Source organism: Lacerta agilis, chromosome 11 (genome assembly GCF_009819535.1).
Source record: "Lacerta agilis isolate rLacAgi1 chromosome 11, rLacAgi1.pri, whole genome shotgun sequence".
In the NCBI taxonomy this organism is placed as follows: Eukaryota; Metazoa; Chordata; class Lepidosauria; order Squamata; family Lacertidae; genus Lacerta; species Lacerta agilis.
In genome coordinates this window covers 8519622-8534687 of record NC_046322.1, presented here as the reverse complement: position 1 = coordinate 8534687, position 15066 = coordinate 8519622, and the positions used below count along the sequence as shown (strand labels likewise).

The 15066-nt window shown below is 47.6% G+C and overlaps 1 protein-coding gene across 2 annotated transcripts in view; it reads right to left on the bottom strand.

Moving 5' to 3' along the window:
• The window catches only part of RNF165 (ring finger protein 165), an 80570-nt gene that overhangs the window by 59269 nt on the left and 6235 nt on the right, over positions 1-15066 (bottom strand). The gene's annotated exons all lie outside the window — the stretch shown is intronic.

Below are 15066 nucleotides of genomic sequence, written 5' to 3'. Positions count from 1 at the left end.
AAAGCGGCTTAGTCATGCTGGCCACATGACCCGGAAGCTGTACGCCGGCTCCCTCGGCCAATAAAGCGAGATGAGCGCCGCAACCCCAGAGTCGTCTGCAACTGGACCTAACGGTCAAGGATCCCTTTACCTTTACCTATGCCTTCCAAGTGCCCCTATTTTCCAGTGACAGTCCTGGAATCACAAAAACCACCCCAGCTTCTTATTTGATCCCGGAATGTCCCTATTTCCACTACCAGCCCCGCTGCTGCCAAGCGTTGGTGGGGGGGGAGAGATGAGCTGGTGTTTGTACTGAGTAGTGGTGACTGGGGTCAGCTGTGAAGGAGGATCCTGTTGCTTCTCTGTGGCTACTGCTGCCAGCCTTCTTCCTTGGGCAGCTCATAGCGGCTGCTGGAGAATGGAAGAGGGGGAGAGGTTGCAGCTGGTGATGCCCAGCTCTGTGTGACGCAGCGGCTCTGAGGGGCAGGCAGAGGGCAGGGCTGCCCTAAACAGGAAGAAAGAGGGAGGCCAGAGCAGACTGGAGTGCAAGGAGCCTTGATTTCTTTTCTCTTCTTAAGTGTTTTGTGCATCCATGTCTAATCTTTCCCCTTTATTTATTGGTGCGTGCTTTTCTTTTCGTAAATCTACCCAAGAATAAAATAAAAGAAGAAGAAGAAGAAGAAGAAGAAGAAGAAGAAGAGGAGGAGGAGGAGGAGGAAGAGGAGGAGGAGGAGGAGTTTGGATTTGATATCCCGTTTTATCACTACCCGAAGGAGTCTCAAAGCGGCTAACATTCTCCTTTCCCTTCCCCCCACAACAAACACTCTGTGAGGTGAGTGGGGCTGAGAGACTTCAGAGAAGTGTGACTAGCCCAAGGTCACCCAGCAGCTGCATGTGGAGGAGCGGAGACACGAACCCAGTTCCCCAGATTACGAGTCTACTGCTCTTAACCACTACACCACACTGGGATTAAGGCATTTTCTCAGGACAGTGGAGAGTTGTGTAAGCGGAGACCCTACCTGCCCACCGACTGTCTCGCCAGAGTGGCGCATGCTCTAGTTATCTCCCGCTTGGACTACTGCAATGCGCTCTACGTGGGGCTACCTTTGAAGGTGACCAGGAAACTGCAACTAATCCAGAATGCGGCAGCTAGACTGGTGACTGGAAGCGGCTGCCAAGACCACGTAACACCAGTCCTGAAAGACTTACATTGGCTCCCAGTACGTTTCCAAGCACAATTCAAAGTGCTGGTGTTGACCCCTAAAGCCCTAAACGGCCTCAGTCCTGTATACCTGAAGGAGCGTCTCCACTCCCATCGTTCAGCCCGGACACAGATATCCAGCACCCAGAGCCTTCTGGCAGTTCCCTCCCTATGAGAAGTGAGGTTACAGGGAACAAGGCCTTCTCGATAGTGGCGCCCGCCCTGTGGAATACCCTCCTATCAGATGTCAAGGAAACGAACAACTATCTGACTTTTAGAAGACATCTGAAGCCAGACCTATTTAGGGAAGTTTTCAATGTTTGATGATTTATTGTATTTTTAAAAATATTTTGTTGGATGCTGCCCAGAGTGACTGGGGAAACCCAGCCAGATGGGCAGGGTATAAGTTGTTGTTGTTGTTGTTGTTGTTGTTGTTGTTGTTGTTGTTGTTGTTGTGTGATGTCCCATTGGTGCACTGGTAGTGGAAATGATCTGCTGGGTGGAGAGACAAAAATGGGGGGGGTCGAGGGGGGTCCGTGGCGGGGGAGTGAGAAATGTCCCTATTTTCAGCTGAGGAATGCGCACAACAGTGCCAAAACCCCTTGCGGAGGTGCCAAAATGTTTTCTTTGTTGTAGAGCCACTTCCACCAACTTCCTGTTGATGCTGGGTACAGGAATTCCTGTGGGGGGCATGTAGAAATGAGTGACAGTTCAGAATAGCAATCACAGCTATGTCAAAATGAAAGTGTGGGGTCATGGGGTCATAGTGCAGCTAACTTTTTTCCCTTCGTTTTATTTATGCTTTTCAGGTTTATACATTACACTAATTGAAGAAGAAGAAGAAGAAGAAGAAGAAGAAGAAGAAGAAGAAGAAGAAGAAGAGTTTGGATTTGATATCCCGCTTTTCACTACCCGAAGGAGTCTCAAAGCGGCTAACATTCTCCTTTCCCTTCTTCCCTCACAACAAACACTCTGTGAGGTGAGTAGGGCTGAGAGACTTCAGAGAAGTGTGACTGGCCCAAGCAGCTGCATGTGGAGGAGCGGAGACGCGAACCCGGTTCACCAGATTACAAGTCTACCATTCTTAACCACTACACCACACTGCTCTCTGGGCAGTAAGATAGGCTTACTGCCCAGTATAAATGCAGTATTAATGTGTTGGTGTCATGTTGCTGCATCCTTGCAGCAATAAAAGCGTAGCCTGGATGGACCCCTGGTCATTGTCTGCTTAGTAGAATGCACAGTGTGTTTTGCCAGTCAAAAACCACTTTCCACAAGAGGTCTCAGCAAGATGTCTCAGCCCCAGGTCCATCCTTCTCACACCCCACAGCAGAGAAAGATTAAAAGCCTTTACTCAGTGGCACCTGGTGTCCATTGCCTATGGTTGGGCAGGAGGCAAGGAGACCAACAGTTGCGCTGTAGCACAAGAGTGTCCCTCCAGATGGAATAATGCAATAACATTGAAGATGCATAGCAAAATAACAAATAAAGCAGGATTGCTTCAATGACATGTTGCTGAGCATATTCACAGGGAAGGGCACTATTCTGTGATGGTACGGATTGTATATACTTTGGGGATTGTACTAAATGACCCTTTGGGTCCCTTCCAACTCTACACTTCTATAATCTAGCCCGCCTTTGCATCCCTGCCACCCTGGGCTGTGGAAACGACCAGGGATTAAATTGCCCTGAAGAGCCAAGAGCTCAGTATCCAGCTCTCACCTGCCCCAGCCAGCATGACTAATGGTGGAAGATGGTTAATGCTCGGAGAAGGACCATTGCTCATTGGTACAGCATCTGCCTTGCTCCCAGTACGTTTCCGAGCACAATTCAAAGTGTTGGTGCTGACCTTGAAAGCCCTAAACGGCTTGAAGGAGAGTCTCCACCCCCATCGTTCAGGTCCAACTCTGAGGGCCTTCTGGCGGTTCCCTCACTGCAAGAAGTGAGGTTACAGGGAACCAGGCAGAGGGCCTTCTCAGTAGTGGCACCCGCCCTGTGGAACGCCCTCCCAACTATCTGACTTTTAGAAGACATCTGAAGGCAGCCCTGTTTAGGGAAGTTTTTGACGACATCAGTGTTTTTAATATTCTGTTGGGAGCCACCCAGAGTGGCTGGGGGAACCCAGCCAGATGGGCAGGGTATAAATAATATTATTATTATTATTATTATTATTATTATTATTATTATTATTATATCTCATAGGGCTGGGAGAGAATCTGTGTCTTAAACCCTGGAGAGATGCTGCTGCCAGCCAGTGTGGACAATATTGAGCCACATCGTGGAGCAGTGCTCCGATTCAGTGCAAGCTTCCTGCGTTCCCTGCGCACGAAGCATTTTGCCCTTCCGAAACGGTGCGCCGTCGTGCGGCTTTGCAGAGCCAACGCCCGCCCCCCACAAAAGAATTTAATGCTAGCCATTTGCCGTACTGTGGAAGGAGGCACGCAGGATGGTTCTAGGAAGATTCAGGTGGAGATCATGGCATGTTGCATGTGCCGGAACAAGAGCACCTGAAGGTGAGCCTTGCCGAACTCCCCGCGGTCCCTTTCCCATGAAATCCTTCTGCCCCACCGTCCCCCAAAAGTAATCTAAAACAGAAGACGTAAAGGGAGGAAAGGAGTTGGCGGCGATCGTAACAGGTTGGTTCTAAGCACATTTACTTACAAATAAGCCCCATTGGTTTTAATGGAATTTGTTAAACGCTATAAAAAGATATGGAGGGTTGCTGTCTCGAAGCCAACGCAGAGACGCAATTGGAATAATAAAGATGGCTTTTCTGGATGAGGCGGAGGTGCCGCTAGGCTAGCATGTTGTCTTGTTCCAACAGCAGCCGGCCAGATGGCTCCAGAAGCTCACAAGAAGGGCATTGCCGCATGGCGCCAGAGCTGTGCTTGTGTAGCCTGACTGCAGGGCAGTGGAGAGGGACAGAGGACATGGCTTTTGGGGTTTTGTTTCCAGAACGGAAGTGGTGGCCAGTGGTGGAGCAAGTCGATCGGGCGCCTGGGGCAGCGCGCGTGCCCTGTGCCCAGGGGCAGGGTGTTCCCAGGACCTCAAAGGAGTCTGCCTACCTCCTCCCACACAGCTGCCCTAAAGCTGAGGGGGAGGATGCGGGCAGACCGTTTGGGGCAGCATAGAGCCAGCGGGCACTCAGGCCACCGTGTCACTCCCAGGAGAGACCCGTGGCTCAGGAGCCCCCACCGCACCCCCCTTCCTCCACCCCGATGATGGCATCACTGCCAGAGCAGTATACATGGATGTGGGGAGCCCCACTTTATCCTAATAACAATTATTTATCGCATTTATAACTCACTTTTTTCCTCTTCCAAGGACACCCAAAAACTTTTTTTCTTTGGAAGATTAAAAATATCTGAAACAGTGGTGGCCAACTTCCAAGAGACTGCAATCTACTCACAGAGTTATAAACTGGCAATGATCTACCCCCTTTGGGGGGGTTCAGGTCAAAGTTGTTGAGGTTTTTTTTTTAGGAAGGGAAGCCCTGTTTTTTGGGGTTCGCATAAAAGTTGTTGAGCTTTTTTAGGGAAGATGGAAACGCCATTGAGCTTTCTTTTAGGAAGGAAAGCCCTGTTTTTGGTGGTTCGGGTCATTTTAGGGGTGCAGGGCAAAGATGTTGAGGTTTTTTTAGGAGAGCCAAAGTTTTGCAGCTTCTTTGGGGGGAGCCACTGATCTACCGGTGATCTACCACAGACGTCCAGTGATCTACCTGTTCGACATGCCTGATCTAAAAGAATCACAGGAATTTTCATGAAGTGTACCTTCTTTTCAGCCATCAAATGTCTAGATAAACAAGAATAGGAAGTGAGCAAGGAGACGGACTCATAGAGATGGTCCCTCTGGTGGCCCTTAATTGATTGATTGATTGATTGCATTTATATTACATCTTTTTCGACAAACAGCTCAAGGCGGCACATGTGGCTTTCCTGCTCCTCATTTAATTCCTGCAACAACCCTGCGAGGTAGTTCAGGGTCAGAGGCAGGGACTGGCCTAACGCCACCCAGTGAGCTTCATGGCTGGCCAGGAGTGTGAACCCAGGTCCTCCCAACCCCCAGCCAAAGTCCCTAACCAACTACACCAGGGCCACATTAGTTTCTGGACAACCTCACAAGGGCCACATGGAAGATGGAGCTCTCAATTGCTACTAGCCAGCGCTGCTGGAGGCAGACTTTTTTGAGCCCTAGAGGCCATGCTAACCATTTGCACGTCCCCTTAAGAAAAAAAGGCTAATTTCAATTTTCAATTACAAGTGGGGAGCTGTGTTGGTCTGCCATAGTCGAAACAAAATAGAAAATTCTTTCCAGTAGCACCTTAGAGACCAACTGAGTTTGTTCTTGGTATGAGCTTTCGTGTGCATGCACACGAAAGCTCATACCAAGAACAAACTCAGTTGGTCTCTAAGGTGCTAGTGGAAGGAATTTTCTATTTTGTTTCAATTTTCAAAAGCAGGTGTCTTTGTATGAATGATTTCAAGTGTGATGGAATTCTTCAAAGTCTAAAGTATTATCAGAAATTTATAAGATATAAGCAAAATTAATCTGTATCAAACTGTGCTCCTTTGAGGTCTGCGCCCGAGGCAGCTGCCTGCCTGGCCTAATATTAGCACTGGACCCATCCACAACGGGAGGCTAATGCTTCTGAAAACCAGTTGCCAGAAACCACAGGAGGGAAGAACGCTCTTCTGCTCAGGTCCTGCTTGCCAGTTTCCCACAGGAATCTCAGACCCTCCAAGTGCCCTTGTTTTCCCAGGGACAGTCCCGGATTCACAGAAGCCGTCTTGGTTCCCGATTTGATACCAGAATGTACCATTTTCCCTTAGGACATCCCTGTTTTCATGGGAGAAATGCTGGAGGTTATGGAGTTGTGCAGTGCTTTTCTTTCTATGGGGGACACAGGGGGACGCATGCCCCTAAACATTTTGTCAATCTTTGTACTTTTGTCCATTTACTGTGTCTATTGTCCCCGATTTGAACTAGAAAATGGGGGTTTTCTTGAGTCAAAATGAGAGTACTCCTAAACATATTTTTTTTAATGGAGTTATGTGACCAAGGAGATGCAACCTTTAGAAAACATCTGTAGGCAGCCTGATATAGGGAAGTTTTTTAATGTTTAATGTTTTATTATGTTTTTATGTATGTTGGAAGCTGCTGAGAGTGGATGGGGGTTACCGTATTTTTTCGCTCCATAAGACGCACTTTTTTCCTCCTGAAAAGTAAGTGGAAATATCTGTGCGTCTTATGGAGCGAATGGTGGTCCCTGGAGCTGAATTGCCCAGAAGCCAAAAGAGGATCATGCTTTTTATTTGACAAAGAGAAAAGGGAGTGTTGAAAGGACCCGCTCAGCAGCTGATCAGCAAGAGATCGGGAGAGAGATAAGAGTCCCTGGCTCCCTTTCAGCCCTGTCCTCTTGCCCCACCCTCCTTTGTTGAATGTGCTGCAGAGGGTGGTTGTTTGTTTCCCCAGTGACATGTGACTGGCTGATTAGATTATCTGTCTGGAAACTGTAGAAAAGGCTCCTTTTTCTTTAGAAGCTGCAGAAATGTGAGTTGAACCCCATAAAAAGGGGGCTTTTCCTCTTTGCTTTCCCCCCTTTGCAAAAGGAGCTTTGCTTTTCCCCCTTTGCAAAAAAAAGCTGCAAAACGTTTAGCTGATCCTCAAAAAAGGAGGGTTTTTCCCTTGCCAAAAAAAAAAAAAAAACCAACTGCTAAACTTTTAGCTGATCCTCAAAAAAACCAGGGCTTTTCCCTTTGCAAAAAAAGTTGCTAAACTTTTAGCTGATCCTCAAAAAAGCAGGGCTTTTAGAGGAGGAAAACCAGGGAAAACATTTTTTTTTCTTGTTTCCTCCTCTAAAAACAAGGTGCGCCCTATGGTCCGGTGCGCCCTATGGAGCAAAAAATGCGGCAGTTGGCGGAGTATTATTATTGTTATTATTATTATTAGTAGTAGTAGTATTGAATAGGGCATCCCTATTTTCATTGAAGAAATATTGGAGAGTATGCCAATGGCCCATCTACGCCAGCTTCCTGTTCTTACAGTGGCCAATCAGATGTCTGATTCAGTCTGTTATAGTGGTTAGAGCATGGGTAGGCAACCTAAGGCCCGTGGGCCAAATGTGGCCCAATCGTCTTCTCAATCCGGCCCACAGATGGTCTGGAAACCAGCTTGTTTTTACATGAGTAGAATGTGTGCTTTTATTTAAAATGCCTCTCTGGGTTATATGTGGGGCATAGGAATTCGTTAATCTTTCCCCCAAAAAATATAGTCCAGCCACACACACACCCCAAGGTCTGAGGGACAGTGGGCTGGCCCCCTGCTGAAAAAGTTTGCTTAGAGTGTCAGACTAGGACTTGGGAGGCCATAATTCAAAGCCCCGCTCCTTCACGAAACTCACTGGGTGACCTTGGGCTAGGGAAGCCTGCAACAGCACTCTCCCTACCTGGTGTTTCCAGAAACTGGCACTCAGAGGCATTCTGAAAGTTGGAGAAAGAATGCAGCCATCACCACTAGCAACCACTGATTCTTTAAACTTGCCTCCCACCTTACTTTGCAGGGAATCGGCACAGCTTGGCTACGATCCCAGTCACGTCCTCAGCCAAATCAACCAAGCCAAATCATAGAAGAGTATAGAATCATAGAAGAGTTGGAAGAGACCACAAGGGCCATCCAGTCCAACCCCCTGCCAAGCAGGAAACACCATGGAAGCATTCCTGACAGATGGCTGTCAAACCTCCGCTTAAAGACCTCCAAAGAAGGAGACTCCACCACACTCCTTGGTAGCAAATTCCACTGCTGAACAGCTCTTACTGTCAGGAAGTTCTTCCTAATGTTTAGGTGGAATCTTCTTTCTTGTAGTTTGAATCCATTGCCCCGTGTCCGCTTCTCTGGAGCAGCAAACAACCTTTCACCCTCCTCTATATGACATCCTTTTATATATTTGAACATGGCTATCATATCACCCCTTAACCTTCTCTTCTCCAGGCTAAACATACCCAGCTCCCTAAGCCGTTCCTCATAAGGCATCGTTTCCAGGCCTTTGACCATTTTGGTTGCCCTCCTCTGGACACGTTCCAGCTTGTCAGTATCCTTCTTGAACTGTGGTGCCCAGAACTGGACACATCTTCCCACGGCTTGCCCGGGACTCGCCAAGAGCTTCCCTCCCCAGGATTCTTCAAGCCTGCTGTCGCTCCCTACCTCCAATGGGACTCGAGGACTCCTTTGTTGTAGGACTCCAATTGCTCTTTCGGTCCTGGCTCCAGCCACACACCCTTCCCCACACCCCAATCACGTGGGCTCAGAAGAAGGGCACAGCTGTGACAGGATGCAGAAGGGGCCAGGTGCAATCCTGAACATCTCAAGGTTATTATTTTACTTAAGGTTCAGTTAGGAAGCAATGGAAAAGGCACCTCGCGGCCAGAGATCCATTGGGAGCAGGTGCCTCAAGCATCACTGTAAGGCAGTTTATAGCCCCAAACATCACATCAAGGACCAAACTAGCCATATTTGACCCCGTGTAGCAGGGAGTGTTGGGCAAAGGACCTGGCAAACCAAGGTTCGAATCCCAGCTTGGCCATGAAGTTCACTGGGTGACCTTGGGTCAGTCACTGGCTGACTGACCGAACCCAAAGGGTGCTCATCAATGGCTCCTCTTCATCCTGGAGAGATGTGACTAGTGGGGTGCCACAGGGTTCTGTCTTGGGCCCAGTCTTATTCAACATCTTCATCAATGACTTGGATGATGGGCTTGAGGGCATCCTGATCAAGTTTGCAGATGACACCAAATTAGGAGGGGTGGCTAATACCCCCAGAGGACAGGATCACACTTCAAAATGAACTTAACAGATTAGAGAACTGGGCCAGAGCAAACAAGATGAATTATGCAAAGTACTACACTTGGGCAAAAAAATGAAAGGCACAAATACAGGATGGGTGACACCTGGCTTGAGAGCAGTACATGTGAAAAGGATCTAGGAGTCTTGGTAGACCGTAAACTTGACATGAATCAACAGTGCGATGCAGCAGCTAAAAAGGCCAATGCAATTCTGGGATGCATCAATAGGAGTATAGCGTCTAGATCAAGGGAGGTAATAGTACCACTGTATTCCGCTCTGGTCAAACCTCACCTGGAATACTGTGTCCAGTTTTGGGCACCACAGTTCAAGAAGGATACTGACAAGCTGGAATGTGTCCAGAGGAGGGCAACCAAAATGGTCAAAGGCCTGGAAACAATGCCTTATGAGGAACGGCTTAGGGAGCTGGGTATGTTTAGCCTGGAGAAGAGAAGGTTAAGGGGTGATATGATAGCCATGTTCAAATATATAAAAGGATGTCATATAGAGGAGGGTGAAAGGTTGTTTTCTGCTGCTCCAGAGAAGCGGACACGGAGCAATGGATTCAAACTACAAGAAAGAAGATTCCACCTAAACAGTCTGTCAGTCTAACCTACCTGCTCAGTTGTTAAATGAGGGTCTGCACAGGTCTGTTGTGTGGATTAAATGAGGAGACGGGGGACATTGTACACCACCTTAAGACCCTTAGAGAAAAAGGTGGGATATAAATGTCATATTAATAGTTAATAATAAGAATGTGCTAATGCATCTCAGTCTCCTTTTTTTTTTTTTTTTTTTTGCAGATAACATCTATATGTCGGACTGAGGATGGGACCCACCCACCCTCCTAAAGCCCTAGCAGGAGAAAAACATGAGTGCCTGTTATCTTTTCTTCTTTTTTTTTTAATCAAAAGAATATTTATTTAAGACAGGGGTCAGCAACCTTTTTCAGCCATGGGCCGGTCCACTGTCCCTCAGACCGTGTGGTGGGCCGGACTATATTTTGGAAAAGGAAAAAAAAAATGAACGAATCCCTATGCCCCACAAATAAGCCAGAGTTGCATTTTAAATAAAAGCACACATTCTACTCATGTAAAAACACCAGGCAGGCCCCACAAATAACCCAGAGATGCATTTTAAATAATAAGACACATTCTACTCATGTAAAAACACGCTGATTAATGGACCGTCCACGGGCCGGATTGAGAAGGCGATTGGGCCGCATCCGGCCCCCGGGCCTTAGGTTGCCTACCCCTAATTTAAGAAATACAGCATATCAAGTGTCTGTTATCTTGTGTCCACTGGTCTCTAGTTGGCCTCTTGCTACTCTGGTCACTGCCGCTATTCCCAGAATGCATTGCTTTGGGACAGGGCTTTTTTCAGCTGGAACTCCCCAGAACTCAGTTCTGGCACCTCTCAGGACATTTTTCTGCCTGAGGCAGAGCAGGAAATGGTCCCTTCTCCACAGGCCAAACTATCCAAGGCCACCCAAGTTATTTGGGCACCTGAGGCAGGAAATCCCACAAGCACCCCTCCTGCTCCCTAGCAGTAAAATTACAATATCAAACCAAATTTGCTGCCATTTCATGACATCCAATATCTGCCGGCTCGAAGCAGCCGCCTCATTTTGGCTAATGGAAGTGCCGGCCCTGCCTTTCTCTGATTTGTCATACATAGCTGTCAACTTTCCCCTTTTTTAAGGGTAATTCCCTTATTCCGGATAGGATTCCTCGCAAGAAAGGAAAAAAGTTGGCAGCTATGTTGCCATAGCAGGTTGGACTGACACCACAGAAATAGCATCCACAAAGACCACAGTGAGATCACCCTACTGACACCAGGAGTCCTCGGTTCAGGGTGCAATGGAGCTCTGATTTGGTAGTCCTGGTTCTTGTTTGCAAGGACAGAGGTGAATGTGCATTGCAGGTGTGAACTTAACGCAAAGCAAGAAATAAAAACTACCACCACCCCAAACAGTGAGCAAACCTAATCTCTGCATCAAGGAAAGCTCCTGGCTTATATACAACCGGGCAGAATATTTGCATAATGGTTATTATTTTTTCTGGTGATCACTGAGAAGGACAAAGCAGGATATGTGCACTGCTGTGATGACAAACAAATGACCTCCTCTGCATTTTCACCAGAGATGGCCCAGATTCTTTCAAAACTTCCTTGGCCCTTTCAAGGGATAGAAACGATTGCTTAAAAGGAAAGAAAAGAAAGGAGTGGCTACACATTGTGGTGCCGCTTGCCGAACCCAATATAAAATCCCGCATTTGTGCTATGTGCTTGTTCCCTAGTGGAACCCTGCACACAGCGCTCAGCAGAATGAAAACCAGTGCCCCTATTTGGGATTGAAATGCTAAGAGAGAGAGAGAAAAAGAAGTCCCTTCGGCTACAATCCTATACACACTTACCTGGGAGAAAGCCCTACTGAACTCAGCGGGACTTACCTCTCAGTAGACATGGATCAGATTGCACTGTGAAGTCCCATTGAGCTCAGTAGGGCTTACTTCCGAGTAGGTGTTGCATGGGATTGCATCATCAAAGAGGGCTCCAGGTCTATTCCTCGGATGACCAAGCACGGGGAGTTCATCTCTGCTCAAGATCCACTTCTCAGGTCCTTGACCTGATCAAGAATATCCATTGAATATGGTTAGTCTCACATTTTAGAGAACACTCCAGCTCCTGGCATGTGACATAAGGCACACTACAGATCCCATATATTCCTTTATTATATTCCTTTATTCTATTTAGCAACAGACAGTTCTCTATTTGAAGGCCTGCCCAGTCCGAGTCTGGTTTCAAATCAAAGAACGGTACATGGGGATATCAAAGACCTTGAAGTGGCCACTCAACACAGAATTGTAGAATTGGAAGGGACCATCTAGTCCAAACCCCTGCAACAATGCAGGAATCCTTTTGCCCTGTGTGGGGCCCAAACCCACAACCTTGAGATTAAGAGTCTCGTGCTGTACCGACTGGCTAGCAGACTGAGCCAGGACATAGGTCACCGGGTCAATCAATGTCTTCTCCACCACGTCAACCTGTATTTATATCTACAGCGGAACCTTGGTTCTCGAACTTAATCGGTTCTGGAAGTCCGTTCGACCCCCCCAAACCGTTTGAAAACCAAGGCTTCCGATTGGCGGCAGGAGCTTCCTGTACTCAGGAGGTAAAGGTAAAGGGGCCCCTGACCATTAGGTCCAGTCATGTCCGACTCTGGGGTTGCGGCGCTCATCTCGCTCTATAAGCCAAGGGAGGCGGCGTTTGTCCGCAGACAGCTTCCAGGTCATATGGCCAGCATGACTAAGCCGCTTCTGGCGAACCAGAGCAGCGCACGGAAATGCCGTTTACCTTCCCGCCGGAGCGGTCCCTATTTATCTACTTGCACTTTGATGTACTTTCGAACTGCTAGGTGGGCAGAAGCAATGGGAGCTCACCCCGTCGCAGGGATTCGAACCGCTGACCTTCTGATCAGCAAGCCCTAGACTCTGTGGTTTAACCCACAGCGCCACCTGGGTCCTTCAGGAGGAAGCCGCGTCAAATGTTCAGCTTCCGAAAAATGTCCAAAAACCGGAATGCTTACTTCCAGGTTTTCGGTGTTCGGGAGCAGATTTGTTCATCAACTAAACTGTTCGAGAACCAAGGTATCACTGTACTTGAATTGCAGTAATCATTCCCAAAAGTGTGTATACACGCATAAATCTGACCTCTCTTTTGTCCTTTTTTTTCTGGTCATGCATACGTGGCCACTGTATGTTGACCTGGATTGAAGATGCCCGAGAATTCTGTTTGCAGAGGTCTGACTCATTTCGACAGTGTTCAAAAGGCTATGCTCCCTGCGCAATGTGCCCTATATCTGTCAGACTTAACCCAGCCTAGGGTAATGTGAGTGCTCAGACAACATGATTATTTATTTATTTATTTTAAAAAACGGAACAACAATCACATTGCATTAAAAAGGCAACACCTACAACCCATGTTCGGAAAACAACCGTGCCAGCTTGTTTTTATGTGGGCCTTGATTTGCTAACATCGCATTATTTGTTCTAAATGGAGGTTTTGGGGAGACTTTAAAATACTCCGGTGATAAGGAAGCAAAAAGCAAGGAATGCACATAGAATTGGGCTTCAATTGCCAGTAGGGACAAGGAATAGTCAAGAGATACGGATCCAGGGATCCTAGACACACTTACCTGCGTGTAAAGTCCATTGAGTGCAGTGGGACCAAGAGTGCAACCCTATCCATGTCTTCTCAGACATTTGTCCCATTCAGTTCCATGGGACTTCCTTCCAAGCAGGCAATAGGATTGCAGCCAGAGTAAACATGCATAGCATAATGTCGCTGTTAAGTTTCTGAACATCTGGCAGACCCGCACACATTTCCAACCTTCAACCACAAGGACTAGCATCATGTCTGCTTGTTCAAAATGAAATCTCAGGGTGCCAAGTTCTTCCACATTGAACTGAACACATGGACAAAGGAATACTCCCAGCTCTGCCTCCAGAATGAATTATCCCTCATCAACTTCACAGAGTGCATCCTGGGGACCCTTAGGTGTGTGGTGGGGGGGGGGGGACCTGGCTAGGCTAAGGTGTGATAGATAGATAGATAGATAGATAGATAGATAGATAGATAGATAGATAGATAGACAGACTCCAGAAAACCTAATATGGTGTGAGCATTCACGCCCACAGCAGGGGCAGAGATCTGTGCTTGTCAAGACATTTCACACCCAGTGTCAACGAAACAAAAGAGGGAAGGGAAACCAGAATATCCAAGACTTGTGGGAAGTCAGTTGCAGATGCATTCAATGAATGATGAACTATGGAGGCCTCGGGTTGTTTAATGGCGAGATGTGGCAGAGATACACCTGTGCTCTCATAAGAATGTGCTTCTGGCGAGATAGGTCAGCCGTGGTACTCAGATGACAAATGACTTAGCATGACTTCCTATTAACCGAGCAGCTTTTCCGGCCTTATTAAGAGCGCCGAAACTCTCTCCGAGCTGCAGCAAAGGAACGGTTTGGATCTGCGTGGGCATTAATCTCTAGGACCAGATCTGGCGGAGGGTTATCCGTTGATGCAGCGAAAACTGCTGCTATCTGAACAAAAGCCGGAATCGAGTGAGGTGGGGTGGGGTGGGGTGGGGAACGGCGTGAGGGGGGTGGCAACAGCTGTCGTAGTCTTATATATTCCCCTCTGGCCGGAGCCAGGAACCAGATACCTCTGGCGAGGTGGGTGGCTTGTGTTTATGGCTTCTCATTCCCCAAAGGAAAATCAAAATGGTTAGATTGTGGGAGGGTGGGTAGAAAGGCAGAAGGGGGAGAGCAAGGCAAGGAAGGGGGGGGTTAAAAAAACATCATTAAAGGATGGCCAGCCTCATCCTCCCTCTAGCACACACACACACATACACACACACAGAGAGATTTGCAAAAGGCATGCATCTAGAGATATTTATTTCTTTCATGCAAGCTAGCACAGCCTGGCCTCTGGTTTTGTTTTTATATATATTATATATAAAAAACGTGTGTGGTGATAATATGAATGTGTGTCACAGCAAACAGCTAAGCTGCCAGACCTGGCTTAGCACAGCGTCAAGAACAAAGGCCTAAAGAGCATACACTACATTCGGAAGGGGGGGACAGAGAGAGGAGAAGCAATATGTCTGATGTGTCTTTTGTATGGTCAAACAAGGAGGGAGGCAATGGCCAAACGATTGACTAAGGATATACATGGGGAAAGGTGCATGAAGCAGGAAGGATGGAGCCAGGAGGAAAGGGGCTTGGCCACCTGCACGCCCAAACTGGGATGCCTATTACAAAAATGCTCATTTTTCTCCACTTGGTTTTAAATCTTTCTTTCCCCCCTCCCTCTCCAAGACCATTGGCGTGGTCTCGAACATTTTAACACAAACTGGATTTATTCTTCGCCCCCCGCCTGAATGAAAGGCGACGGGAGAGGAATGAACCCACCCAATAACCTTTTGCCTTCCCTTCCCCGCCCCCCTCTTCCCTGGTTTTGTTTAGGGGAGACTGAGGTTAGGCTTTCT